The following is a 6,000-nucleotide window of genomic DNA, read 5'->3' on the forward strand; positions in this document are numbered from 1 at the left end:
AAATAAATACTCATTGAAAAGTTGGAGAACACACTGCAACTAACAGTTAAATGCTTGACTGTGGATAGTGGACCAAACAGCAAATACAGCACCCACACCGCTAGTCACCTATTTTTTTGTAGTGGATAATATTATGTATCCCTGTGTGCACTTCCTCGTATGCACCCCCTCCCCAAGGGTGCCTCCCTTACCAAGGGAATACAATACAAGCAATCACAATGGAAGCTGCACCACAAAAAGAGGGCAAACGTGAGTAAAAGAGAGCGTCAACATTTCATAATCAGATAATTGACAGTCTCTATACAATCCACATATTTTTTTCTTCCTTTATTTATCGTGAATTTCCAAAAACCATCAGCCAAAGCGTTTCGTCCATTAAAACATTGGACTTCTTCAGAGCTGTAAGTTAAAATGAGATATACGTGAGTAGCGCGAGCACTGCGCTGGTGGCGAGAGGCGTTTTAGTTAAAGAGAGTCTGGTTGAGTCAATAACCGCTCGATTTTAAGAATCCTGGATGTAATGTTTTTATGATTAACTGTGTGTGCTTTTGCTGAACTTTGCACTGAACTTTGCACATACCCCTTTCACTTACCCTGATCTCCGTCGGTCTCCGGTCCATCACGGCTGTTGGTGCCGCTTGAACGGAGGGACGCGACTCCGCCCCCTCATTCACCTCACTTCCGGGTCCCTCCTCCTTAAAAGGAGATGGGGGCACGGCCGCGCCGATGGAAGGAAAGCCTGTCTGCGCCCGTCCGTGACCGTCCCGCGGCCAGCGCCAGCCACGCTGCCGGTGAGTGCAGGGATAATAAGAGGGTTACCTGGTCCAGACTTGAATTATTGTCGCTGAATACAGCTAAGCAATGTAAGGCGAATAGATATGACTTGATAAATACTGAGTTACCGCTGGTGTGCCTGCATTGTGGCAAGGCACTACGTGGCGACGCTATGACGGCTAACCCGAATATAACATCAAAATCCCAACCTACATTTGGCCCCCCTGAGACAAAATTTAAGGCTGGCCTACTGAATTGCAGATCCCTCCCAAGGCATGCAGCTGACATTTGGCTACTGCTGACGGATTCAATGTGGGATGCCTTATTTCTTACAGAAGCGTGGCTGAATGAAGACAACATGGCCTCTATCGCCGTGGCTATCCCTCTGGGCTTTAAAATGAGCTTTTCGAACAGGGAGGATGACAGAAGGGGTGGTGGGGTGGCTTTCATTTTCAAAGAAAAATATATGCGTACGTCCTCTCTACCCACCACTATCTCAGGTATTGAGGGGCTACATTTCTGCTTGCAAGTCAATCCACAACTCTCACTAGCCGGGCTGATTATCTAGAGACCCCCGGATTGCACTTCAGCCAGTTCGTGTGAACTCATGGACAATATTGTACAAAGCTCTTTGGTGCATCCTCACTATATAGTACTGGGTGATTTTAATGTCCATGCAGATAGGCCCAACTGCCCCTTGGCTGCTCAGCTAATGTCAACTCTGGAAGCAGCCGACTTAAGATAAATTATTACTGGCTCGACGCACAGGGCAGGTCATATGCTTGTTTTGATCATTTCCAATATCCAGGATACGATTGCGGAGACCCCACAGCCACTCCTCTGGTCGGATCATTTTGTGGTTTCTTTTGTAATTACGCTGCCCCTTTGTAATCAGGCAAAGGGTAGACGTTCTTTTTTTGCATAGGCAATAGAAAAATCTTTCACCAGACACCCTAGGCCCTGCCCTGGTAATTGATCCCCCAGCCCTGACCACAGACCCGAACATGGATGCGGTGGATAGGCAACACGGTGGAGGCCATTGCCCAGCAAAACTCTCCCTGTCACGCAGGGAATCACCTTCTGCCCCATGGTTCTCAATTGAGTTGATGGCAGAAAAGAGCAATTGCAAGAGACTGGAGCGTGTGTGGCGGGCAAATTATTGCGAATCAAAAAAAATAAAATATATATATAAAAAAGCCCTCCGCAATCTACATAAATCCATAAAAAAGGCCAAGAAAATCTATATTGCTACTTCTATCCAGCTAGCTGAGTAATCAAGTAAAGAAGTTTTTAAGATTGTTTAATCCTTCTTTAAGCCAGTAGTCATTGAGACAGAAGTCACCCTGTCTGAGAGACTTTGCGAGGACATCTCGAATTTCTTTGACAATAAAATTAAGAAAGTTTATGACACTTTCTCTCATCCTAGTCCCACGGTAATGTCGGACGCGGCTGATAGTAGTGTAGCCACCTCGACCGTAGGTCAATTCCACTCTAATTCATTTACTGAGGCACTGGAGGAAATAAAAAGATGTAAATCAGGGACCCCAAATGACCCCTGCCATCCTAAGCTCTGGAATATGATGTCAGATTCAATTGTAATAACACTTTCACACATTTGGAACACGTCTATTGTGTCGGAGGTGTTTCCCGAGTGTTGGAAACACGCCACACTACTTCCCCTAATGGTGCCCCGGAAGACCTTAGTAATCTCCGATCGATCTCCCTACGAGCTGCCCCAGGTAAAAGGCTTGAAAAATTAATACAGCGCCAATTGAATAGCTTCATTGAGGAAAACAGTATCCTGCACGAAACCCAGTCTGGTTTCCGGTCAGGTTTCAGCACTGAGACCGCCCTCATCGAGGTAGCTGAGTCGGTTAGGTGGTCCATCGATTCAGCCCCATCGGCTATGCTGTGACTCCTGGATCTATCTACCGCGTTCGATACTGTCGACCACGGCAGACTCCTGCCGCGGTTAAAGGATATCGGCCTGAAGGATAGAGCACTGGGTTGGCTTAACTCCTATCTGACCGATCGGTCCCAGAAAGTAGCTCTGGGTTCCTTCTCTTCTAAACCGAAACGTCTCTGGTGTGGGGTCCCCCAGGGATCGGCACCTAGTCCTTTATTATTTAATGTTTATCTATCCCCACTTTTCAGCCTGATTGCAAAATGGGGGGTCAAGGCTATTTTGTATGCAGACGATACACAGCTTGTCCTCCCTTATTCAGAAGTGTCGGAGGCGGCTTTTGGTAAATTTAAGGGCTGCCTCTGTGATGTAGCCAGCTGGATGAATTCCAATAAATTAAAACTGAACGCAGGCAAGACGGAGGTGGTCTTTTTTGGGAAAGGCATACGACCCTCTCCGGACCTGTGGTGGCCATCTGAAATGGGCCCTCCGCCGCTCCCCAGTACTAATGCAAACAATTTGGGGGTGAGATGGGATGACAGCCTTTCCTTCTCCTCTCACATCCAACAGGTCACAGCAGGGTGTCTATGTAAACTCAGGAATCTCCGCAAGTTTCTCTCGCTATTACCGGTAGACTGCCGGAAAACGGTAGTCCATGCGACTGTCACTTCAAGGCTGGACTACGCGAACGGCCTCTGTTTAGGCCTACCAAAATATTTGATTCAACGACTGCAGACCGTGCAGAATGCGGTTGAGCTGCTAATAAAGCATATCCCCTTTAAACAGCATGTCTCTCCGCATCTGCACGATCTGCACTGGCTCCCAGTGGCAAGCAGAATCAAATTCAAGGCACTGACCCTGGCTTTCAGGGCTTTACGTGGCTCCTGCCCTAACTATCTAAAACGGAGACTCCCTCGCTATCAGCAGGCGAGATGCCTGCGCTCAAATTCCTTATTGCAACTACACGTCCAGCGAGTCAGAAAGGCCTGTCTTGGAGGCAGGACCTTTTCTGCTGGCACGTCGAAGCTGTGGAATGCTCTTCCGCCTTCCATTCAGGCTGCAACTTCAGAAGCAGGGTTTAGGAAGCAATTAAAGACCTGGCTCTTTTCTCAGAGAATTTAAACCACCTTTGTCACTTTCTCATCTAGCTGCTCACATAGCGCCGGGACACCCACAGGTGAGGTAGCTGTTCGCGCTTTATAAGCTTCAGTATTATTATACACATATATTGTAAACAGACCATTCAGCACTAACAATACACACATATAAAAACATATATGAAACTAGGTTCGATAACACCTAAATAGTGATTAACAGATAAAAAGATATACCCAAGACATCCTATTTCCACAGATGAAAGGCCATACTATATAAGGCCATCACAAACATATCAGAATTAATGACACACATTTAGAAAAAAACGAAACATTGTAAAATAAACATAATCAACAAATGTATGGAGGAAAAAACTATGTAAGTGTAACAGGAAAGTGAAAAACTTGATTAAAATCATGAGCTATGTAAAAGAGACCTTATAAAATGCCCCAGTGAGTCAATGGCAAAGAAAGCGACACAGGGCATGCACAAGTGTCAATAGATTCCCTTCACCAACTTCCAAGAAACGTGCATTCTCCAAAGCAGTATCATATAACCATAAAAATAAAAAGATCAAATGAGCAAGCCATCAAAGAATAATAGATGTACGAGCTCCTGCTATTGAAATTTCAAAAAATTCTGTCCAAAACCCAGACTAGCAAGAGTCCCTTATCTGGTCTAATATAAAAAGAAAATATGAAGAAGGCAAGAAGGACCTATGTGCATATAATATATAAATCATATAGATGAGTAACGTACCAATAGAGATGTAAATCGTCTATTCAGATCTAATTTAGTGTATCCAATATCAAAGGGCACTTTTCAATAAGTATGCCAATATTCGGCGTCTGTAAGTAGTCAGTCAGTCAATGTATCTTTATTCGGTTTTTTTCAAAAACCATACAAAGAAGTGAACAATAAAATTCATTTCATACAAAATATTCATAGGATACATGATACAGATATACATCAACAATGTAAAATTTATAAAAAAAAAAAAAAAAAAAACAGTTTTAAAAAGAAAAATATGCTTAACTTTTATAATTAATCTTGACGGGCGGCTTTTGCCCCTGAGGCAGCTACCAAGAATTTAGCAACGCAATAAGTGATGTTAGGGTTAGATAATAGCTGTAAATAGAGTAAAGCCGGCCTCACCTGTGTGAAGCCAGCCTCCCTAAGGATTGGTATCAAACATTTCTTCCTAGGCTCTGTATATAAACCACAAAACATGACAAAGTGCATTGTGTCCTGCACTGAGAAATGGTCACAACTGCAGGGCGGGGCTAATTCTGGTTTCAGCCAATTTTGAAAAGAGCCTAAATAATAATGCAGCAAATTAAATCTAAATTTTATTAAAAGAAACCTGTGAAAAGGACGTGTAACATAGCCAAGATAGGGTTCAAGTGAAGGTGTAGTAAGCAACAAACAATGATCCCTAACTGTAGGCTTTGCTAATTCACGTTCTTCACGGCACATCTCCATCCTTCCTAAAAAGGACTTTTTAACCAAATCAAGATCCTGGATCCTGATGGACTCCGGAGAGGTGAAAAGCTCCGGGCGACCTATGTCGGCAAAAGCTTTAGCAAGATAAGCCAGCCAGGGAATTTTATTAGATCTATCAAGGGACAAGACATCAGTCAGGATCTTATGGTTTAATGGAAGTTCCTCATTCATCCATAGTTTTAGCCATAGAATCAGAGGGGCCATACGCAGTTTATCCGAGAGGAACTGAAGGCCGACTTCTTTGTGAATAGAGTACGTTGGAGTAGACTTGGGTACAGAGAGCAGGGCTCTAATGAATCCGTTCTCTGCTCTCTGAATAGGCTCCAAATTTACGTACCCCCACAATGCAGAGCCGTATAGAGCGATAGCCACGGATTTACTATTGTAGATTTTTATTATAGCTTCCATAGGCCTAGCTCCTAGCCTTACAGCAAAGCTCAGGATTGCTAAGGATGATCGAGTAACAGCCAACCTCTTCGCTCTAACCTGTGGTCCCCAAGTCCCATTCTGGTCAAACAAGATGCCTAGATAGGGGAATGTAGAAACCCTGGAGACCGAGTCCCCTCTACAAGTGAATGTTCTGGTTTTCTTCCTGCGACACTCAGAACCCACCACCATAGTGTGTGACTTGGCTACATTTATTTTGAGATCTAATTGATCCATAAACGTGCCGAAAGCATTTAGTAGGCGCTGAAGACCAACTCCCGTGCGCGCAATCAGCACTG

Source organism: Lissotriton helveticus, chromosome 2_1 (genome assembly GCF_964261635.1).
Source record: "Lissotriton helveticus chromosome 2_1, aLisHel1.1, whole genome shotgun sequence".
NCBI lineage: Eukaryota > Metazoa > Chordata > Amphibia > Caudata > Salamandridae > Lissotriton > Lissotriton helveticus.